Genomic DNA, 26,176 nt, shown 5'->3' on the forward strand with positions numbered 1-26,176 from the left:
TCAATATGCTATGAACCTAAAAGGATTCATCATATGTAGGCTCCGTCTCTAAAGTTATTCATAATGCTTGTTTTAGATTCTGCCAGTGTGTTAATTATGTCTCACTGTCTATTCAAATGCACAGAAATTTGTGCAAGAAACACATTTAATATAAAAATGTTTATGATTATCAGTGTTAATATGATTATCTCTATGCACCCACACACATACATTTTTAGTTCCTGTGCCATCAGCATTATAACTCAATTTCAGAGAAGAGGTTCAAATGACAACACAATGAAATGGAGAAAGATATCAAAACGTCATCAGAAATAAAGAATATGACACTCAATGCTAAGCAAGACAGCAAAGAGAAAGTGAGACCAAGATAAAAAAAAGAAAGAAAGAAGCTTGAGTCGCTGGCAGAATTTATTTTAGCAATTATCTCAGGCTTGAAGGGGGTAGACAGTAAGTCTAATAGCCGAACGCAAATACAGCCGATATCCCTCGACTTACTTTTGTCCTCTCATGCTCTAATTTGTCAGCAGAGCTGACAAGGCCTTGGTAAATAAAAGAATAAATAAATGGTGCATGAAAAGGCATAGTTAAAAAGCTGGGCTCTCAAGGGCTGGTCAGAGCGCTTGACTAGCATTTGTAAAATGGAGATTTTCAGTAAGCGCAACTTGCTTGTCCCCTGCATATCAAAGCAGCAACAACAGCTGGGAGCACATTGTACAATTTTTGCCACGATTTTGACATTTGAGACTAATTTCCAGAATTATGAATTAAAAAAAGATTGTTGCTGTACAAGTGGCTCATAATATTATCAGTTGCTGTTTCCATCCAAAGTTGTGAATTACATTTTTTTGAGCAAAATTGGAATATCGCATAAAAAATTTGCACCATTGCCAACCCAGGTGTTTAAAATAACAAAATCATCACTTCCTGGAGAATTGCCGCAAAATATCTGTAATAAAAATGGAAGTGCAATCAGCTGTGGCTCTTATTTCATAGATCATAAATGACTTCCGTCTCAGAGAGCGCAGACGGAACGCATTAAACGCTGTCATGTTATTGTGTGCTGGAATGCCTGATGTTTGGGAACAGTTGTTTGGGAATGTTTGGTGTTCTGGGAGGGAATTATACTCCACCATTTTGATGACATACTTTGGGAATGACCAAACATTTGAGATGCTGTGTAATCAAACTTGTCCGCTGATTGGTTCAATAATTTAAATAATCCAATTACATGATCTGCTGAGGCAAAGTTACATGAGTTTTTTGTTACACATCGAAACATGTATTTGGTAAATGTATTTCCGTTGTAGGTTATGTGCATGTCTTCTTATTAAGTCTTCTAACTAAGTCTTCTAAGTTGTCTGCGACAATTGAGCACATGTACGGTGTCCAAGAGAGCTCATTGCGCTACAACTGAAGACGACACATGCAAATAGAAAAAACAGCAAATTAAGAAAACATCTTCATCATTTTATCAACACATGGGCTGCAAATAGTCACAACACAACCAAAATACAGAAACGCACTGCAAATACTCAAAATCTACAGCACGTTTCTGTATTTGGTTGCGTTGTGAGTATTTTCAGCGAGTTTCTGTATTTGGTTGCGTTGTGAGTATTTGCAGAGCATTTCTGTAATTGGTTACATTGTGAATATTTGCAGCGAGTTTCTGCATTTGGTTGCGTTGTGAGTATTTTCAGCGAGTTTCTGCATTTGGTTGTGTTTTGAGTATTTGCAGGGAGTTTCTGTATTTGGTTGCGTTGTGAGTATTTTCAGCAAATTTCTGTATTTGGTTGTGTTTTGAGTATTTGCAGGGAGTTTCTGTTTTTGGTTGCGTTGTGAGTATTTGCAGCGAGTTTCTGTTTTTGGTTGCATTGTGAGTATTTTCAATGAGATTCTGTATTTGGTTGCGTTGTGAGTATTTGCAGCACATTTCTGTTTTTGGCTGCTTTTGTGAGTATTTGCAGCATGTTCCTGTATTTAGTTGCGTTGTGAATATTTACACTGCCCATGTTTTGTCAAACTGATGAAGATGTTTTCTTAATTTGCTGGTGTTTTTTTCTATTTGCATGTGTTTACTTCAGCCTTTTGAGCCCTCTCGGCCACCGCACATACATAGTTTTATGCGCAATTTTATAATTTATGCTCATCTTGGCACTTTCATCCAGCATTTTTTCATGCAACATCCCAATATTTGCATAAAAAAAGTTAGATGGAAACAGCTAGTGAATTACAACTTACATTTTAGCCTGATCCAAAGCTATATACCTTTAAGAGCTATATATTTGAAATAGGAGGACAACGTGCGTTTACATGCATGCATTTGGCAGGCACTTAAATTCTAAGTCAGTTTAAAGTACATTTACTGTAATATACATGTGCAATTCTGAATTCTGAAGTATACAAGATTAGACCTTTTAACGCATACAAAAAGGACGGTACAACTTGTGCAAGGAAATGTTTAAATGGACTGTCTGATGGTATAGTCCCCGTACATATACTAAGCCAAAGCTACACTACAAATGTGGAATCTGTTAAAGGTTTGACCAGGCTTTATCTTTTTGCAAAATTGGTACTGATGGCTTAATTTAAATCGAAAACGCATATACCCTCTTTAGTGGAAGTGGTCTACGTCTACAGCTTTAGTCAATCTCAATTTAATGTTAGCACATACTGTACAGTGGCCAATTGGACAAAAAGATTCATAGTTTATTTGAGGATCTACACCTCCACAACACATAAAAACAGCGCTGAAAAAGATAAATATTTCTGAGAAAGAACATTGCACTATTTATTATTTTCCCTCTAATGCAATGCAATTCATGCATTTTTAATTCTGGCTTTGCTGTCCAAATACTTGTTGTGTCCACATAATTTATGATTATATTTAAGAGTGGCTAAACAAACAGCACAGTTATATCAGTTCAATTTGAAACACAAAATAATGTAATGATTGGTATACTTTGTATCATTAATTGTTTATTAACTGAAAAATATGAACAATGAAAACTGTGGAACATCAAATCGGAAATTGGTTTGCTTAAAATGGGACAAGCTGATCTGATCCAGCAAACTTTTGGTAAATGTGGAGCATCTGCACTGTGCTCAACAACACGAACATGGAACAGAGCACTTGCCTTGAGTGTAGAGAGTGGATGTGTGGAGTGTGTTCCTTGTGAGCACTGTGTTGACCTCTTGAGTGTGTATTGACCTTGTGTGTTTGGTCTGCTTTGAACTGTAACTCCCATGAGGCTTTGCAGACTTTAGTCCACGGATATCATTCTATACACTGCAGAACACAAAAGACGCGGAAGCACATGGGGAATTGTTGTTGGGATCTTTTCCTCACAGACTCTTCTGTCTACTTCCTTAGGCATTATTTTGGTCTCACACAACTCACTTTTTCCACCACATCTTACACACACTGTCACTGTCACTGTCACACTCTCTGTTCCAAAACTCACAAAGGCAGCTCTATAGAGCTAGGCAGCATTGCATGCATCCTTAATAGAGAAGGTCATAATGTATTGCCATAAGCACAATGAAAGATGCCAGAAATAAAAAGTATCAAAATGTATTCAAAATACATAATACTATTTTAAAAATCCTATAAATAGTATTAAACAAACCTATATTTAAAATGTATAAATAATGCACCCTAAAAAAGCATCAATATTAATTCAGAATTTATATATTTATTCACAATTCATTAATATAAATCAGTATAAAAAGTATTTGTTCAAAAATTCACTATAAGATATCAATAGTAATTTTAAATGTAATATATTGATTCAAAATGTAAAAATATATTATAGTAATGTATCCGAATTAATTCACAATTTAATATTAAATGCATAAAAAAATAATTTAATATAAAACATATCAATAGATATTCAAAATAGAAAATTGGTATATTTAATTAAAATGTATCAATAATTCACTACATGTATCAATGTGCATTCATATAATACCTAAATCACCATAACACATATCAATATTCATTTAAAATGTAATATTTCATTCAAAATGTATATACATAATTTACTCTAAAAGACAAAAATACTATTTATTCAAAAAGTATAAATACTTATTTAAAAGTATCAACTTTCAAATTTGAATATTTACTGAAAATGTATTAATATTTACTGTGATAAAATGTTTTCAAAATGTATAAATAATTCACTAAAAGTCCCAATATTCAAAATGTCATATTTATTGCAAATGTATTGATATAATTTACTATAAAATTATTTGTTCAAAATGTATTTAAAATGTATAAATATAATTTAAGATAACGTTTCAATATCAGCTAAAAAGTTAAATGAATTAAAATGAAATAAAATCATTGTGTGTATTTAACTTCACCAGCAGAGTAAACTCTCCTGATATTGATTGTGAATTTAGAGGTATTGTTAATGTAGACCATTCCGGTCACTTATGAGTCTTCATATTTCAGTTCCTTATAGTAGAAAGCAAGGCAGCTTGCTCGATTATGAAACCATCTCTCTTGTTTGCTCTACTCTGTCACTTCTGAAGCGGAATAGGAAACCCAGATAACTACTGTAACTACCGTTGAGGCCAGTGACCTTTAAAGGATAATTCCGGTATTTAACACCTTGAGTCTATATTGTAGTTTGTTTTGGATGAACAAGAGTGGTGGACAACATTTTTTTGACAATGGTTCCTCTCTCGAGTTTTTGACTATAAAAGAATTGGCCATGGACCCATTTAACATTGGAGTCAATGGGCATGTCCGAAAATGTCATTAAAACAGCCAATAATGTTCGTTTACAAAACTGTTAAACTCACCAAGTGGTTAGTGGTGTTCGTTGATGATTATAAACAGTATATCGTCGCAATATATGATTCCAATCCGTTTATTTTGCTATAGTGGAACTATTTTTTCAACAATGGGATTTTACAAAATGACGAATAAAACACGACAGAAACTGTATTTTGCAACACTTTTTGTTTCTGGAACATCAACTAACATCACTAATCACTCGGTGAGTTGCACAGTTTTGAAAAATAATGTTAAAGGTTGTTTTAATGACATTTTCGGACATGCCCATTGACTCCAATGTTAAATGGGTCCATGGCCAATTCTTTTATAGTCAAAAACTCGAGAGAGGAACCATTGTCAAAAAAATGTTGTCCACCACTCTTGTTCATCCAAAACAAACTACAATATAGACTCAAGGTGTTAAATACCGGAATTATCCTTTAACCTTTACAGATAGACTAATGTCCCTACATGTAGAGTTCCAACACTGTGTCTGCCATCTCCGATCTCTCAAAAACCCTGTTTGGCACATTTGAATGACATAAGAAATCTTTCATGAAGCATATGCAGTCATAGTTTATGCATCTCATGCCCTACAGCTCAAGCTTGACTTTCTTTTGTCTTTGCTTGACGGATAATAAATAAATAAATAAATAAATAAATAAACAAATAAAAGAACGAATCTGCAAATGAATGAATAATGCCACCATCTGTTGATGACAATCTAAGATGCCATAAATTTGATTTCTCCTTACGCTTGTGCGGAGATATACAGAGAACCAGACCTTTCAAAAGCCATCATGTCTTTGCTAAACGGCCGCCATATTTCACATAAATGCTTCAGTCACCTTCTTACCTTGTTTTGTGTAGTATAAACAGGCAATGTCTGTCTGTCTCTCTGTCCTTTTCCAGCATGCTTTATCGTGCTTTGTCCTTTGAAAAGTAGTTCAAGGAGAGCAAGCAATAATCCACAATCTGTTAAGTTTCTGCAGGAACAGGCTGGCATTTTTGGTGTTTATGAAGGAGATTGATGCCCAAGCAGTTGGTGACATTCACTGCCTGTGATCTGACAGAATTACAAGCACAATTGTTCAATCACTATTTGCAGAATTCATGATGCAAATGCGAGCGACTGACTAAAGATACAATGCTACAAAGATACTTATACTATATATACCCGCCAAATGTGGGTGGATTTCTGCTGTGAAAAATGAAAAATGATTCACAAATGTTACACCCACGTAGGTCAAATAATAACAATAGGTAATATACAGTTTCGATTTTCTATATTTTTTTCTGAATTATGAATTTTGAGCTACAATTTTGTGCTGACAGAAAACCAAATTAGCACTTGTTTTACACAACATTTACTCAAAATTCACTAAAAGTTGACATTATAATAGCCATCATACTGTCTTGACATCATAATAAAACATGAGAACGAATGCATAAATACTACTTTTGTATTTTGCAGCGTTTTGTTTCTTGTGAAAATGTGAAGCTCCTGGCAACTGAACAGTGCATTAACTTAAAGGGGACCTATTATGCGAAATTCACTTTTATAAGGTGTTTGAACACAGATGTGTGCCATGGTGTGTGTAAACAACCTGCCTATAATGGTAAAAATACACCCACTCATTTTTTATAATCCCCATAAATCATAAACAGTCTCTCCAAACGCGTTGTTTCTGAAAGATTTTTAGATTAGCATGAGAAAGTCGATGAGTTGAATCAGATAATTTCTAATATGGGGTGAACTGCCACTCTCAGTCAACTTCCGGCTTCTGGGGTATCCGAAGCACAAGCTGTTAAGGCTGTTCTGGAAAGAGGGCCGTGAGCTGCAGCTCATTTGCATTTAAAGGGACACACACAAACGGTGTGTTTTTGCTCACACCTAATTAGGGGTAAGCTATAATACATGATATGTGAGGTATTTTGAGCTGAAACTTCATAGACACATTCAGGGTACTCCAGAGACTTATATTACATCTTGTGGAAAGGGACAAAATACGTATCCCAATAATCATAATAATACCCTTTTAGTGCCTAATGTTGGATGAGTTACAGTTAAAATATAGTAGTCACATTACTATATCAACATGTAATTCAGTCCTGTGCCAAACTGACTAATCTGGATTGATTCTCAGATGGACATATTGTTCTATAGTGCGCATTCAGTTCATAGATGTCATTATGCTGTATTTTCCTCTTCTTTCGATAACACATACAGTGTGTGAGGTCTTTAATGTGATTCATATTGTACACTCTAATGAAAATTTCACAGGAACACCCTCTATCCCCATTCAATCATGCATTCAGGAAAATATACGAGTTATTCAACATTATGATCCGGTTTTATAACCACGCATGTGTTTCCGCCACCTCTCTTCGACAGCTCTCAATCTCACATTTTCCTTGCAACTCCTACCTTCAAGGCCTGGCAATTCTTTGCTAATTCATGAAATCGATGCAGGACGAGATAAATAATTCAGCAGTCAGCCACACACACTGAGTGATTGCGGCGGGTTTGTTTGCATGAAAAGGAGGTGTGCAATACCGTTTGTCCAACTCAGTTGGAGTCACACCTTGTGACACACACACTGCCTATACATCAAAAAACATACTGACACAGCAAGATTTGCTTTCAGAGCCCTGCGAGTCACACCAATACCCCTGTTGTGATGAAAATAGCTATACAACAAAGTGTGAAAACAATGGATAAACAACAAAAGCAGGAGGAGAATCCCGATCCATCAGTTGTCCAGCAGATGCAAGAGTAACCTAGATTTAAAGAACCTGCAACTGTCTAAAGTAGAAACAAATGGGGAGAGATCACAGCCTAAATAAATGAAGAGGCATCCTCTGAAGACCTAGAACGACAGCCCACTCAATCCTAACACAGGTAGAATAGAGCTACTCACCTCTAGATTCAGTCTCCTTGACCTGTTCACAAATCTCAAGCTTAGCTGGAAGAGTTTCTCCCCCCGCTGATCAATGGGATTCCCTCTCCGGCCTGCAAAACACAAAGAGCGAGCGCCATTGAGCATTGATTGGTTTCAAAATACCGAAACGGCCATTTAAATGCATGGCACGTCTTAAAAACATCCAGTAGCGCATTGAAAAGGCACGTGTCACCTGTTTTTCAATAATTCTTTTTAAAATTATAACCTGATACACTTGATTATTTGTGACAAGCTCAATTTGCATCTCATTATAGTCATGGCACAGACATCTGGCAGGATTTCTCATTAGGAATCCAGCGAATCCTCAAGCCTATTATTATTATTGTTGTTGTTCTCACTTTTTACACTTTCTGGGGGGTATTCCAGAAAGTAAGGTTATACCGTACCCTAAACATACCCCAAACTCTTGGTTGATTAACCCAAAAACTTCATATGATGCTATAGTAAGGGATAAGCAGGTCTAAAATACACTTTTCAATTATTTATTACATTATAACACATTAGAATTGTTGATTGCATTTGATATGGATATGAATCAATTTAATTGATTCGAATTGTATCTTCATGCGTTTTATGAGCCAAACTGATAAACAAGCCAACAATGCTTGACACACACAGTCATACTGACTTCAAAATGGCCCGGGATCACTCCTCCCAGAGACTCACCATAACTGATTTCCTTGAAAAGGTCAAATATAGTGAGTACGGTTAGAAACGGAGACCTATCCAATGACACATTTCAGTGTGAAAAAATAGCCTTCTGTTCATTGATTTGACTCTTACGCATGACGTGAGCTTGTGTTCCTGGAATATGTTTTGGAGCCCGTCGCCCACATGTCTGCTCTAGGATATTAACATTCAAAACCAACAGTTTTAGGAGGAATTCGCAGCACTCATGTGTAATTAGAAGCCTGGAGAGCTCTACTGCACAACATGCCCTAACAGTACAGAATAATGATGTTGAATATTTTTTTTAAAAGTGTCAGACTTTATCTGGGTCTTGAAAATACCTTCTTTACAGAGAATGTATTGGGGAAAGGGCATGAAGAATAGGTGCATCATGCTTGAAAAGTTGTCAGTGTAAAATGATTGTGCGAAAAGGTTTATCGTCAGACCTTCAAATGACTGACAGATATATGCGCCCAATCTCCAATTTGGACAATCTCCAAAGAAGTCACTATTAGTTTAAAACAAACAAACAAACAAAATACTGATTGTATCACATTGTATTTATTAAATACTGAGTAACTCAATTGTGTAAAGAAATAGAAGTGTAATTTAGGGCCCTATATAAAATCAGTTTTTCAGTAGTAAAAAGTAGTTTTTCTTGTTGTTTCCATTTTCATTCCATTCCAATTGTAATTTTTTTTTTTTATTAATCAAAAAGCATGTCTAAGTAACTTAAATCATGACAAAAAGTATTAAAAAGTTCAACAAAACTTACATTTTTAGCGCCCAATCCCCCCAAATTCTTCGTTTTCCGTTTGATTTTTTTTTTTCTGTATTAATAACAAAGAGCATGTCTAAGCAATTCAAATATTTTCAAAAACGGTGGTTATCAAGTGAAGGCATAAATCATTAACAGATCAATCATTTTTTTAAATGTAATCAAGTGAAAAATAACAAATCAATTTATTTTTTGGCAGCACAGAGGTTTACTGTTAAAATGAAAACATGGAAGAATAATTGTTCCATGCCTTAAAAAAATTCAGTTTTATCAATTGAATTGTATTACTAATGATGAGAAGTACATTCTATTGTTTTACTAATAGTAATATATTTCTGTCACAATTTCTTCAAGTTAAACTAAACTTTTATCTCGACAAGTTGCAGTGAATAAATTTTATTTTCTGTGTGTATATGATATAATGAATTCATAGAGCCCTTGCAATTCGGTTATTTGCTTGAAAAAGTACCTTGTATATTAAAGTGTACATTTAGAAAAACAATAAAAAACAAATGAACAAACAAGTAAATAAAACAAATAAATGATAACTAAATAAATGCTGCTATTGTTCATGTTTAGACACTACCCTCAACATTATATTGCAAAAAGAAAAAAAAGAGAGAGTTTTGTAATGAGAAGAATGTAAGTTATTGATTGGCTGAACTGTCCCTTTAACTTTCCATTACTTTGTTAATTGTCCAATAGATGCCTACTAACACCTGCTCTCTTTACCTCTGTACTGGAGTAGCAGTCAGGTAAAGGATCCGGTCGGAAAGCTGGCAGTGGACATTAGTCAGCGCTGACAGATGGGAAACGCGTGATTTATGTTAGCGACTGAGAGAAGGCAGGAAAGCGGCTACGATGTGACTGAGATTTCAAAGAGCTGGCATTAATCTGCTTCCCGCTGCTGTGTGGGCCATGGAACAAGTTCAAGGTGGAAGGGGAAAAAAAGAAGGTAGGAAGTTGCAGAATGACAGGCAAGATGAGGAGGAAAGAAGGATGGATGGAGACACTCGGAGACGGGACCCAACGAACCTCATGTTTCACAATTATAAACTTTTGAAGTCTTTAAACGAGTAGTTCACCAAAAGTGTAGAAACCCCCCCCCCCCCCCGTCATGATGCCTTTAAAAAAAACGTAATTTAAAGGAATTTAGTTTTGAGGTAAATCTAGGGCCTTTATAATTGATGCATAACTTACAGTAGGAACAGATGGTCTTATGTCAGTCCCCTTTTAGTCTCAGCCTCAGACGTCACATCCACGAACCGTTGGCTGAACGTCCGATGCATAACTGTGCGTTCACACCGGACGCGAATAGCGCGTCAAATTCGCACTTGCCGCGTCTAGTTATACGCTTGACGACTTTGTGTCCATTCATAAAACATAAGTTTGAAGCGAAATTGACGCGCGTCAGAGGAGAACGTTTCAAAAGTTTCGAAACCCGTTGGCGGCCATCTTTTTACAAGATGTGTGATGTTGATAGATCATTTATCAGAGTCACCGCTCTGTATTTGCTCTGGAGAGCAGAACGGTGGCGTAGGGATCATCGTCGCCGTATTTGGGTCCACCAGACCCTTCGGAGGCGAACCCAGTTTGGCGAGTTTTTCACCATTTGCTCCAGGAGCTGCGCCTGGATGACGGCCGCTTTCAGCGGTACTTCCGCCTGTCCGGCGCCCAGTTTGATGACCTGCTGTCCCGCATCGGAGCGATCACAATCCTGTCACTTTATGCCATGTGAAGCAAACAGGCTCCTGATTGGTTAACGCGGCGCGAATTGGTGCAGAAGTTCAGATTTTTCAATTCGGGCGGCAGACGCGAATTCGCGTCAAACGCGTGAATGCACAAAAAGCACTATAAAATCATTTGCGCATAGCGTGCCAGACGGTCAATTCGCGCCATTCGCACGAACTTAACGCGCGAATGAGGCGTATTCGCGTCTACCGCGCCGCACTCTACGCCTCATTCGCGCCGCAGGATTTTTTTACGCGCGCAACGCGTCTTTGCATTGACATAACATTGAAATCACTCGCGCCTGACGCGCTATTCGCGTCCGGTGTGAACGCACCATTAGACACACAAAACTAGAAACACTTTAGGAGTTGCACATTCCTCATCTGATTGGTTGAATTCAACAGGATTTCCCTTTCTTTCACGGTCCGCCTGAAAACAAACCCGCCATGAAGCCAAACCCCCTCATGGAAGAAGAAAGCCGTCGTGTTTACAACTGTGACAATGAACGCTTATCGGGATCAACTAAACGCTGGATGTGAAGAATATGCAGTTCACAGCATAGACGTCCAAGAGTTTTACACGCAGCTCTGTTTTTGTAGGGACATCGACTTTACATTTTCACACCCTAAACATGACGCTGAACAAAACGATATGTGATTGGTTGCTTTACATATCAGACGACCTCCGGCCGGTTCTTGCCCAATGAAAGCTGCTTTGGAGACCAGACCTCTGTTTACTTGAGACTAGTACCCTATTTTTCCTCAATCTCTTTTGATTATTTTATATGCAGCATAGATTGATGATACATAATAGGTTTGTTTTCTGTTGATTCTTCTGGTTTGTGTTCCAAGTTGTTGTCGGCTTTGGACTCCATAATTAAAATGCTTATCAATAATTTATAGTTCATTTACATTTACAGATTTGCCAAATGTTTTTATTCAAATTGCATTCCAAGTACACATTTTATAATTGTATGCAGGAATCAAACCCGTGACCTTGGCGTTCCTCGCACTAAGCTGCGTTATTTGAGCTGCATATTATTTGATGCTAGTTGGTTTATATATTCATACAATTTTATTTATTATTTTTTTGTGTAAATAAGGAAAGGAGAACATCATAAGACTTCAGAGGGAACTCTCTTAACGAGCAGTAATTTCCTTTAATTGACTGCTTTGCTTAATCGCCACAGCTTCCCTCATGATGAAAGCCAGGTGAGGCCTTTGATGTGTTTTTTCCCCCCACTTTCATCACCTGACGAGCTCATTAGAGTCACAGATGTCAGTCTGAGATGTGCTAAGGAGTCACAGGAACCTTTTCCAACGCCTTCTTTTCTATCTTCTCATTTCCCAATATTAGCCCTGCTCGCCTGTCTTGAAGACATTTCTATTAATAAGCCATCATTCTCATCAGATCGGCCTCAAACAAGTTATGAGCTTATAAAATCGGCATACTGGAGTTGCGTCAGTCTATTCTTCTCTATCGTGGCGTATATCTGAGGTTCTGTTTACACCTGGTTTTAAGATGCGTTTTGGTCGATCGGATTACAAGTGGACGAGGGAGACACATTCCCGTTTACATCTGGTGTTTTAATCCGTCTCATTTGTCCACTTTCAAACCCTTCTGTCCTGATTTCTTCGAGGGGAGGGTCTATGGGCAGGTACATGTTTGGGCTTGATAATGAGCTCACGCAATTTATGTATGAATTACCTCTGGAAGTGGTCGAAAGTGGACAAGCTCAAAACGTTTTAGACACCGTTTACACGTGTATTTAGTGTTGTCCAATTGTGACCAAAATTCTTAATACCAGGTATTAACAGGGCCCGAGTGAAATGGCTTCTTGAACAAGAAAAAATTGATTGGATCGTTGGATGGTTGTGGTTTGCTATTGGTCGAGTGACAGGTTGCCCCGCCCCCGCTCCAGTAAAATGTCACCAGAGAAGAGAAGAGATACGGCTGCAAGAGGGAAGGGACGCTATGATTAAAGATTATGAGGGCACATGAATAAATGAATAATAATGTGCATAGATAAATCAATTATAATAGCCTAAATACTGCAATATTCAATAATAACACTAAATTATCAAGTTTAAAAGTAAACTGTACGCTTTAAAAGTAATTTCTTTAATTACTTGGAAACACCGTAGAACTAAGCTAAGCAAATGTCAACGCAAAGGTCATGTGTTCGATATAGGAATTGCACATTATGAAAAAAAAAAACATAAATGCACCCCAAGTCATACTGGATAAAACATATGAAAAAACCTTTAGATATAGATCTTAACACTTGCATTATTTATTTCTTGTCTGCTTGTGCTTTGATTGACAACCTTTGAAGACATTTTAAATCACGAGTAACTGAGTAAAGCAAAGCTCTGAATGTCGTTCTGGCCAGTTGTCAAAAACATAAAACTCAGTTCGGCATCAAAAGGACATCATCACCTTTACACATCTGCTGTTGTCTGAACAAATCAAGACACTATTGCTCTGACCGATACTGACAAGATGATCAGCAAAAACACACCTTTCTCTTTTTTTCTGTTTTTATCTTAGCTTTGTATAATAAACCTATAAGGCAAGAGAAGACGCGCTACAGTCACTTTATCAAACGTAGAGCAAAAGAACACCCCTTAACTCTGGTAACATTACTGTTACTTTTATGCTTTTAGAAATGGTTATATTTGTTTATCACAATTAACAATTCTTTCACAAAGTCAAAGTTCATTAGCTTACGACCTGCAGCTTCCACTGCCTCCAATAATGTGATGCATCAGAATATAGATGTTCGCTTTCAAGCACGGCTCATGACATCAGAAGTTATAGGATTATTATAATTTACAGACATGCACCTTGAACTGCACAATCTGCACTAAAACTGAACCACGCGGTCCTGATCTTTAGTCGTGCATCAAGAAGGTTTCAGAGGGACTGTTACCCTGTCACTTGCCTTTATGTCACTTCAACCCTCTCTCCCAAAATGTCTGGAAACACCTAAGTGAGACGTTAAAGTTTGCGGTTTGTTATGCAGCCAAACCTTGAGGCCAGTATTGACATGTCGTTGGTTGACATTGATGGATGTAGGTGTCGCCGGGACTGACAAGCAGGTCTAAATTACATTACATTAGTTTGTTCCCCTCCAGCCTCTCAAGGCTAACGCTGCCCATCATGGCAATGCGGTGGGCAAACTGTGAGAGAGAGCAACAATGCCTGTTTCAAACCAATTACAGCACAATGGCAGAGCAGAACGGTAATAATGGACATATAAAAATGCTGCCGTTTGTGAAGTGTGATGACCAAGAAGAACCACAGCCTGTGCTCTGGAATAACATGACAATTCATGCACCTAGTACCAAGCTCATGATGCCCATGCAAGTGCCATTCAAGACCACTATAGCACAATACATCACATATATACATATTATCATGCGATCGGGGACAGCAGCACAAAGTTGATTCTGCACTAATTTGATATAATAGTCAATGTTTTTTTTTTTTAAATGTCGTAGATTCAGCAAATGAGAATCGATAAAACTATTGTCTATATTTTGAGACAAAGATCTTGATAATGTTTTTCAGTTTTGTTCCAGGTAATTAAAGCATCAGATTTTCAATAATGGAAGAATATGTAAAGTATTTAGGCTAAAAGGCTCCCCTGCTGTCGGGGCAAAGGCACAACAATTATCATGATAATATACAACTGGCTGACTTTTCCATTTGTTGACATGACATGGTCAGATTCAGGTGATAAATGTCATATATTAAGTTCGGTTTCTAATTTATAAATAATCACCATATTTATAATGAAAACATGATATTTAAAAAAATATATTGATCATTGATGGAATAAAATATATTTATTTGTTACTACTGTAAAGCTTTAATTAATTATTATTATATTAATGTATAGTACAACTATTTTGTTTCTGTATTTTTAAAATGCACATATTTTAATGACATAATTTTAATTGAACAAAGATTTATTGTTTTATTCATCTAAATAAACCGAAAATAAGACAAACTTGGCTAAAGTGATTGTTTTGAACAAGTAACTTAGACATTATTAAAAGCATATTATTTTAGCTAAAGCATTTGTATCAATACGTTGTGCCTTTTGCCCCATATTGGTGGACCTTTTACCCTATGTGACAAACAAACAATCAAACAAACAAACAAACAAACAAACAAACAAACCACTTTTATGATTTATTTTCACACAATGTCTGTTCCTCCATCAATGTTCAAGAAAAACAAATATATAAAACATTATCTGCAATCATACACTTTGAGAGTAGTGAAAAGCAAATGTTTAGGATGTGTCTTTAGTGCCGTTGTAAGCTATGGTACACCTGTTACATAAAAAACAAATGAAATGCAAAACTGATACATAAAGGAATCATTGGCAGTTAAAGACTGCCAGCGAAAAATTAAGTAAAACGGCTAATTTCGTAATATGTGCAAAGATGCATACAAATAAATGCACAGCTACACCAGCAAGCAAGCTTCAATCTGAGTGCCAAACACTGCCACAGCCAAAAGCACATGATGTGTCTTGACTGTTGCATTTACAAGCGCACCTGCCTTTCAAAACCCAGCAGAAACATACTGCAGATATCACCATCCATCCAGTCACTCCACAACCCATCTCCTTAACAATTAGCTTGCACAATATGGCACCCATCACAAAACATAATTAGGAGCGCGTTGAACACTTTAAATGGAAAATGTGTCACGATAGTTATACAACTCAAAGTTTCACAGACTCACAGTCTGATATTAATGACATGTTGCATACACAGACAATATTTGGAGTGCTTGGGAATTTCATGATTCTGTTTTAAACATGAACTGAAATCCAAGCTTTGGTTGTCTAATGATGCCATAAGAAAAGTTATAACTAACCTGTCATGCTTGGGTTGATAGAAGGAATAATTGCCTTTTATGGTCAATCCAAGGAGGAAGGCATGTTTGAGGTGTTTGGTTGGTTAGCATGGTTAGTTGTTTTGACTTGTTTGCCCCTGGTGGTAGATGCCATAAGTGCATTCTGAATATGTAACTTTTTTTATATATGTGTGTATGTTTTTCTCATTTTATTAATTGTGCATTGTAGAGAAAGAACATAAACTGCAGATAAGAAAGGGGAATTACATATGCTGTTCAATCTTTATTTATTCATGTTTATTCAAACCATCAATTTTCACAATACATATAGTTTCAAAGCAGCTTTACAGAAAATGCATGTTTCTACATTACAATTAAGAGTGATTTGTTACCAGAGGTGACTGTCCAAGTCACGTCCATATTTCAGAAACTTACAGATCGACGATAACACAAATAACACAGGTGACAGGTATAGCTAAAATGGATTCATTTTAGGCAGAATCAATGAGCTCATTAAACGTAATTATTACAATTTGTGAACATAACGATTACAATAGAAAATGTGGCAGTGGTGCATGTCGATTCATAGTTGGCGTCATCTGAAGTCATCTCTTCAGAGGTGTTGGGCATCTGAAGTCTTCGTAAGAGGATCCAATCTAGAACTGACGTACTCTCTAGTTACCTTGGTATGAGCATCCCGAGATAAAACAGAAAAGCAAATGGAAAAGCTGCTAATCATAACATTTAACATAATTATGCATTTGATCTGATGTAACTGATGGAGTACAGGGTTATGACATGTATTATGTGAATGCTTGGCTAAAGAGATGTGTCTTTAATGTAGATTTAAACTGGGATAGTCTCTCTGAGCTCCGGACATCATCAGGAATGCTTTTCCAGAGTTAGGAGCCAAATGTAAAAACTCTCTCCCTCCATTAGATAGACAGATACTACCAAAAGCCCAGAGTTGTGTGACCTTAAAGAGCGTGATGAATAGTAGGGCAAAAGAACATTGATTAAATACAAACGAGATAAACCATTTAGAGACTTATAGGTCATAGCAATACTTTGAAATCAATACAGAACTCAACCAGTGTAGAGATGAAATAATTGGTGATATATTTTCTTGACCTGGTGCATTTTGGACTAATTATATCTTGTTTATTAAGGGTGAAGGACACCCACCATGTAGTGCATTACAGTAATTCAGCCTAGAGGTCATGAACGCATGAACTAACTTTGTTGAAGCATGTTTGCTATGGCCACTGCTGAGCACCTTTAATTCTTACTGTATATGCATTTTTAGACTAGAAGTCTGAAAACGAATCTGTTCTTCACTCTACCAGGCATTCTCTTTGGGTATCAGGAGGTTTGCAGTTCAAACCGCCTGAATGAATTTGATCTGTGATTGTTCATGCTTAAATGTGTGTAAGATGGCTTTCCATTACCAACCGGGAAAACTCATCCATTCTCGCCCTAACACCCATTTTTCTTTTTGCGTCCCGCTTCACCTTCTCCTTGCGTTCATTTAAATAGTGGTGTTACCATCAGGAATCATTTGAGGTGATTAATAACTCGCTTACTCAAATTCAGCATGCATGAAATGACACGGTGACCTTGGCTTCACCCTCACACTCGAGAATGACTGCAAAGTGTCTGCTAATTGAATGTTGGAGGTGAGAGAAATAAAAGTCTAAAAGATAGAAAGAGAGACAGGCATAAGTTGTAAATGGTGAATGAAGCCATCATCCTGCCAGCACTGACAACCCTCGCAGAGCTGATGGGTCTTGTGTCGGCGGAGGGTGAACACGGCAAACCGAACCAGAGAGGGAGGGAATGTACACAGACACGCTGTATAAACTGAGAAGACGCTTGTTTAATTATGGGCCACTGCGCCATTTATTTGCCATACAAAGGATTCTCTCAAATTGCTGCGGGTGCAGACAGACTCTGTTACATTCCAATGATGCCGGGCCAGAAAAACACAGTAGGTTCATTGATTTTTACGCAGCTCTATTATATACGGCTCTTGACATGCCTGTACTGTCTTTCACAGGCATAGGGCTCTATTTTAACGATCTGAAGCGCAAGTATCAAACGCGAAACGCGAGTAACCGCACGCCAGGAGCGGTTCACAGCCGAGGAGACCGACGTTCTCGTCAGGGCCGTAAAACACAGAGAAGTGACATTGTATGAGGATAGGAGAAACCAACCCAAATTAGCTTCGGTTAAACAGGCGTATTATAATTTGGGTAAATGTGTAAGCTAGATTTATGGCTATTTTTTTCACATCTTCATGGACACAACAATGATTTCCCTCGTGTGTTAATATTTTTCCTTGTAATAATGTATGATTTGCAAAAATTAAAACTGCTGCGTCTATTTAGATTAGATAATCAAAGTGTATGATCATTGTTCACACGCTACATAATGGCCAAGCATGCGCCCTTAAACTAGCATATGACTAACACGCAATGCGACACTGTCTTTGGACTAGGTTTTTCCTGGTCAGTGGCGTAATTGTTTTCTAAAACTGCTAAATAGCAGCAGGGAACGTTTGCGCCGGAAGACACCTCCTCTTTTTGCTGAACCGCCCCCGCAAGTGCAAGTTCATTCCCTAATTTACTGACGTGCGTCTATGGAGGGAAAAGTCCGCCATGCGCGGGTGTGCCCATAGAGTGTTATTGGCGAATCTCAGAATGTACAGATTAAGAAACATGACTCCCAGAAACACTTCACTTAAATTTAATATTGTAGAAGTACAAAAAATATGCATTTAATCTTAAGTCACACACACACACACACACACACACACACACACACACACACACACACACACACACACACACACACACACACACACACACACACACACACTATATATATATATATATATATATATATATATATATATATATATATATATATATATATATATATATATATTAAGCTACTATACTTTTCCCTTTTAATGCTTGGTCAACATAAAACAACAACTCTCTTCTAAATTACTTTTGAATTAAGTCACTTATTTTCATCTTGACTACTTAATAGTTATTTAATGAAAGAATATGGTAAAAACTGTAATATTGTTAAATATTATTCTAGTTTAAAATAACTGTTTTCTATTTAAATAAATTTTAAAATGTAATTTATTCCTGGGATGGATTACCCCAGTACTCTACTTTCTTCAGAAATAATTCTAATAAGCTGATTTGCTGCTCAATAAACATTTATTTTTATTATCTATTGGAAACAGTTGTGCTGGTATATAGTTTTTGGAAACCATATTCCTCCCTCACAAATTTTGGGAGTAGTACATATGTGGTTTCAAAAACCAGATGCATTTACACTTGTCCAGTTTTGTCTTGAATGCGTCCCAGAAGTTTTTTGAGTGATCGCTTTCAAACACATCTCAATTGTGTTTCTGAGGGCATTTACACGCATGAAGTGACCAGGTGTAAAAAGGCCCTTACTGACCCCAAACTTTTGTATTTTGTTTTCTAACTATTTTCCTTTTTAATCAGTACACACACACACACACACACACACACACACACACACACACACACACACACACACACACACACACACACACACACACACACGTGCTCTCTCGCTCTCTCTCCGCCTCAATTGTGTGACCTCCACCAGTGCTTCATCACCGCTGTCTGTATAGTGAACAGCAATTTGGGGAATGTTCACCTGCCCCAATGATCCTGGCAAAGCAAGGGTAAGCGGTAGACTAAGAATTATTGCCAGATTTGTCTCTCTCTCTTTCTCCTCTCCTTGTCACTCTCTTGTTACTTGCAGGAGAGTAATTGTTGCCATGTTAATATTTTAGCCTGACATTGACACGACAGGGCAATGCTGGGAGCAGGACAGTGAATATCAAAAGATTTCAGTACACAAAGGTATCAGTCATCCTGTGCAATACATCACCCGCTTCAGACCCGAGAAAGTTTCTATTCACACATACAGATCCTCTGTGCAGTTTATCTGCTCACGGCCTGTCAGTAACTCAATATCCTCCTGGCTCCGACAGAAATTACAGAGGGGTCAAAAATATACGCACATCATTCAAAAGTTTGAGGTCTGAATTATTTTTTTTACCGCTTAAAGGACGTCTCATGTCCACCAAGGCTGTATTAATCTGTTTAAATACAGTAAAACACAACAATCTTGGGAAACTGTTTTCTATTGTAATATATTTCAAAATGTGATTTATTCCTGTGATGGTAAAGCTGAATTTTCAGCATCATTACTCCAGTCTTCAGTGTCACGGGATCTTTCAGAAATCATTCTAATATGCTGATGCCTCTCAAGAAAAAGCTTTTTTTTTAAACTGCTTCATATTTTTGTGGAAACCATGATGATTTTTTTTCAGGATTCTTTGATGTATAGAAAGTTCAAAGGAACAGCATTTATATTTCCATTTATATGGAAATATTTTGGAACATTCTAGATGTCTACTGTAACTTTTGATCACTTTAATGCATTCTAGCTGAATAAAATTATTTATTTATTTTTAAAAAATCTTACTGACCCCAGAATGGAATTTTGAATGGTAGTGTAAAGGTGAAGCATGACATTACCCCTCATACACTGACTATTGATCAGATGATTGATTGATTCTGTGCATGTCTTGAAAAAATATTTGCATTCAAGACAATACTCTGCTTCAAACAGTTCGAGCTATATGGGCTCCATCCGCTTTTTCTCTGCTTTACAAAGGAAACCCCCATAGAGTTATTTAATTCACATGTTTTGCTGTAAGCTAGAGCTAAAGATGAAATTTGGGATTCCTGTCATGCCATGGGTTTCCTTAACCATAATGTAAATATATGCATACTTACTAGTCACAGTGAGAGAAAAAAAGAGAAAGAGAAAGAAAGAACTGAGCTCAAAAACAGCAGAAGACGCAAATCACAAGAAAAAACAAGTAACAAGAGCCTGACGTAATAACCGTTAGTGCAAAACACTTCTGTCTAATGAAGGAGACACTAATACCAAAACCCAGTGAGCTGCCTACCTGGATACCATTTTAAGACATTGTAAAAATAGTTACATTTAAAAGTGTCATTGTTTTCTGTTATATCATTTCTAACCGTGCGTTCACACCGGACGCGAATAGCGCGTCAAATTCGCGCCTGCCACGTCTAGTTATACGCTTGATCACTTTGTGTCCATTCGTGCGTCAAGAGAAATTGACGCGCGTAAAAACATAAATTTGAAGCAGAATTTACGCGCGTTAGATGCGAATCTTTTTACAAGATGTCTGATGTTGATAGATCATTTAAATAGTTGTAAACTAGCAGCACGGCAGCTTGCTAGCGAGTTAGTAGGTCAATAACGTGACACAAAAGTGAAATTTGTATATCTTACAACTTACCAGGTTGTACAATCTCCTCACTTATCTTCTTCCAAGCGAGGTCCTTTTCGTTCCTGTCTCTATAAAAGTATGAACTTGAGTCATATAATTCCAGGTGACCACTCACAGCTAAAATTATTTTCTCCTCCAGTTTGAATGAGTGACTTCGAGCAGGAGTTTGTTATGCTATGTCACTTTATGCCACGTGAAGCAAGCAGGCTCCTGATTGGTTAACGCGGCGCGAATTGACGCATAAGTTCAGATTTTTCAACTCGGAATTGACGCGCGAATGAGGCATATTCGCGCCACAGGAATTTTTTACACGCGCAACGCATCTTTGCATTGACTTAACATTGAAATCATTCGCGCCTGACGCGCTATTCGCATCCGGTGTGAACGCACCATTAGGCAACGGAACATAGTTATGCAGAATTGAACGCATCTTTCAGAGTGAAGCCAGTCCCAGAATTCACAGCAATAAGCTCAACAAAAACATTGTTCAAGATAGCAGATGAATTCGCATAGACCTTAGTACCATATTTCTTTTTTGACAAAGTCCACAATACCTGGTACACAATAACGGTGGATAATTTGAGTATGAATGTGTCATTTTAAGTTATTTTTTTTTTACTTCAGATGTCACAAAACAGCAAGTTAATAAACCTAACAACAAAAAGAATGATAAAACAGAGTAAATAGAGCTGGAAAACAGTGAAAAATGCAACCTTATTAATTATTCATGCCCCAGTGCATGATGGGAACACTAGTACCAGAAATTTAAGTAGGTTTTACTTCATTTTATAACATTGATACATACAGTTTAATTTCTACAAACTTAAATTGAGAACTAATACAGAATTTACTCGTTTTTTTTTCAGGTAGAAATTAACTTTGTTTTTTGTTTTTTTGTTCACCACAGAATCATTTTTTTGTTAACAACAAAACGATTGTTCAGCAGACGAATTGTTCAGTCTTTCCAAAAAAATAAATAAAAACGTTCAGTATACAAAAACTTAAAATAGTGTTGAGAAAATGTCATGATCTAAGTCCTTCTTACTGTATGTTTCCCTCACAGTCTCGTGTTCATCTGCGTTAAATTCCATATGGAGTCTAAATGACAATTCACACTGCACCGACAGACACAGACCAATGCCGACAGTCACCAGCTAACAGCACGTCACTTCTCAGACATTATAAATCTGATTCAGCATGTTCAATTTGGCAAAAACAAGCTCCGACAGACTCCAACAGGGATAACACACTGATCCGACAAAACATGATCTGTTGCCGTCTGTCGGTGCAGTGTGAATTAGCCTTAACCTGACTGAGATCTATTGCTAAGAACCTAAGTTATTAGAAAATTGCTTTATTAACAGCATGCTAATGCTAAACATCATCAATTGAGATTTGAGTCTCGTGAGTGAGAAGTGCTATTAGAGTTTCTGCCTAGCATTCCAAATCAATCACTTACAAGATTTTATTACAGTTATGCTGTTTTAGAAAGCTAGACAGCTCGCTAGGCTTTGGGATAGAAGAACTGAGGTCAACAACAGCTGTGATTTCCCTCTTTCCAGCCTATTTTTTTTATTTTTTTCTGCCTGGAGGACACGGCGTGAACTTCCAGGCTAGCTCATCCCTCTTGAATATGTAACACTGGCAACAACAAATTAAAATTTCTGGCAGGAAAAAAGCAGCTCCGCAGAAGTGGTTTCACAGAGCTGTTGGAGAGCAGCGAGTGAGCAATGATACTGTAAACATTTCGGTACAGATGCTAATCTGTGTTTTCCGCATGAAGTTTTATTGTGAGAGCTGTGTCGATTCCATCTGCGTACACACAGAGAGAGTTTGCAGTGTTTTTACAACTTATTCGCTTCTATTGTCGAGCATTTATCTTTCTGTTTGTTAAAATAAAAAAAAGTTTACCTCACCGATTCGGATACTGGGAGGGCGCTGATGTCGTTACGAACTTTCGTCAACGAAGTTAACCGTATCCACGGCAACACGCTCTCCAAAGCGTGTCAGACGTCTTTAAGGTCTCTGCAAATGGATTCGGAGGAGGCACAGAGTGAAGACTATCTACCCACCTGTTGTTTGAACCTCTACAGAGATGGAAAAGAAACACAGAGAGAGCATGCGAGAGAGAGTTTCTCAGGTCACAGGAATGATCTCCCTCCCCGTGGAGATCAAGATTGCGCTGTTAGTGACAGACAGGTTTTACAGCCTAGTGTGAAAAATCAATGCTATAGAATCCTCACAACAGGTGTATACTGGGCCCCCACAGATTCAGTGAGGAGAAACACAATTACCTCTCAGTAATGGCAGACCGAAGAGAGATAACGCCAGCATGCATGGCCCGGAGGAGGTATACCGTCACAGGCACGTATGGTGGTTATATTGGGGTCTAAAACTGAAAGTGCTCCTCTGATTCCCAGAAAATAGTTCCGATGACCCCTCAAAGCAAAGCTATCGTTAAGTAAATCCATAATCTCCACTGTTATGTGCCTCGGATAGTGAGAAAAGCCCAGAAGGTGAGGTCGGAATATGTTGTTGACATGATATTAGGTCAAGGCCTGTAAGTGGTTCTGCTCAGATTTTACATTGGACACCAAAGAGTGTAGATTTCATTTAATATAATACATAAAACATCATGAACATGCTAAGCATAAAGTCAATGATACCCTACTCATTATTTTTTTTCAATTTGGAAATGGAATGTTAATGTTGTAGCATACCAATATTTTTTTAAAATAAATTCATATTTTGGATTTCACAAAAATATTAAGCTGTTTTCAGCACTGATAATATGCTGAAAGGTCAGCTTTGCCATCACTCAAATATATTACATTTTAAAACATTTTAAAATAGAAAGCAGTTATTTTAAATTGTAATAATATTTCAGAATTTTACTGTTTTTACTGCATTTTTGGTCAAATAAATGCAGCCTTGATGAGCTCAAGAAACTTGAAACATTTAAAAATCCTACTAACCCCACACTACTGAACAGTGTACATTGGTGTCCGATAGACAACATTAAAACCCATGTTTTTTTATTATTTTGAAGAAAATGTATATGTAAAATGAACAAGTTGATGATGATAACAGGTAGAGTGAATATTAATAATAGGCCAAGTATTATTATTAGACTCTTTGTACAGACTGCCAGATATCATTGCATGCATTGAAGCACACAAAGCTCTTTGGATCAACTCAAATTATACTGGAGACCATGGTTCACGTCAGCTCGAGTGCTGCCGCCATTAAAGCAAAACCAAACCAAATAATGAAATTTATGTAAATGTTACAATGAAACTTTTCACGTTATTTGTAATAGAACATTTTCTATGAAATTATATAATACAATTTTTCAACTAGAAGGATTTTTTTTAGTGATCTCAGACTTTTGGACCCCTCTGCATATGTATTTTATAAACAACTTTCTAAAACTCAATATATTAGACTCTGCCACCTGGGATCAAACACGGGACCTTTGCGTCAGTAGGAATCTTCACTATAAGGCCATTACTGGCTTCTGGCAAATCTTGAGTCTTTGTTCATTAGATCTGAGAACACAGACACCAGTGCCAGAGATACACAGAGGAACATGTCACTGCAATAAAGACTTCATGCATCTGACATTCAATCTACAACATGAATGTCACTACATTACAGAGGAGATTATGAGCTTATCAGCTTTTTGTAAATCAAAACTCTAACTACTAAACTAATCATAGCAATGCAGTAAGTTACATTAGCTACAAATATAAGCAAGTTGTTTTCCTAGCATCTGGTTTTTTTTTGTCACGCTTTATTATTATTTATCTCTAATATACTGACACTTCTGACAGCAGACATCAGATAAACATCTGATAGATGCATAAACATGTTTATTTGTGAATTTGAGAGTGTGAATATTCCTACACAGAGTGTTTCGACTTGTTCATCATGTCCAGTCTCCTGTGGATGTAACCCACACAGAATATGACAGTCTGAATGTAATAAGAGAGGGGGGAATGACATCTGCATTCCTCCACAGCTAAAATTGAGCTTCAGAACTGTCAGGTTACAAGTTGCAACTTAACTTTTTGGAGGAGTTTCGTGTTTCATGGCACTTTAAAAATACTCATCACACAACTTGCGCAATAAACAAATATTTTATGTAGGCTGTATTGTTTGCATTTCTTTATTCATCCAATCCAGTCCAATCCATCCATTAAATTAAATTAAATTAAATTAAATTAAATTAAATTAAATTAAATTAAATTAAATTAAATTAAATTAAATTAAATTCATTCTTCCATTCTTCCATCCATCCATCCATCCAGTCCAGACCAGACCAGTCTAGTCCAGTCAATCCATCCATCCATCCATCCAATCCTGTCCATCCATCCATCCATCCATCCATCCATCCATCCATCCATCCATCCATCCATCCATCCAATCCTGTCCATCCATCCATCCATCCATCCATCCATCCATCCATCCATCCATCCATCCATCCATCCATCCATCCATCCATCCATCCATCCATCCATCTAGCTTATTATTGCAGAAGTGAAAGCACTTCAACATTAAGTTTTCTGTAAAGCAAATATAATGTCACAAAAATGACACTAAAAGGTTTTAAAGTACCATTTCATGGTAACGCATTGTCCAATTTCAAAATGTTTTTTTTTACATGATGACTTTTGATGGCTTAAGCTTTCGAATTAAGCATAATTTATGATGATTACTAAAATATGTGATGGAAAAAAGGTTAAAAAATTATAAAAATACAAATAATGCAAGTTTCCCATTACCAAGACACTGACGTTTCACAGGCTATATTATGGGAATGTGTATAGTCAATATATAATAACTTTCTTTAAAAAAATACAAGCATGGACACATTTTAGCCTGCAAATTATTCGATATTTTGACCATAAAAATAGTGTCAGCAAATGTTTACTATTGAAAGAGATTATAAAGAAATGAAAAAAAGCATATTTGAAATGCTTAAATAGGCCACTTTT

At 36.9% G+C, this 26,176-nt stretch overlaps 1 protein-coding gene across 2 annotated transcripts in view; it reads right to left on the reverse strand.

Moving 5' to 3' along the window:
• The window catches only part of LOC306990083 (cadherin-18), a 267,205-nt gene that overhangs the window by 161,928 nt on the left and 79,101 nt on the right, over nt 1-26,176 (reverse strand). For both annotated transcript variants that reach the window (XM_079596387.1, XM_079596385.1), the window contains exon 2: nt 7,702-7,793. The gene's annotated coding sequence lies outside the window, so the exon portion shown is untranslated. The remainder of the gene's footprint in view (nt 1-7,701; nt 7,794-26,176) is intronic.

The sequence above is a fragment of the Phoxinus phoxinus genome, assembly GCF_949152265.1.
Source record: "Phoxinus phoxinus genome assembly, chromosome: 21".
Classification (NCBI taxonomy): Eukaryota; Metazoa; Chordata; class Actinopteri; order Cypriniformes; family Leuciscidae; genus Phoxinus; species Phoxinus phoxinus.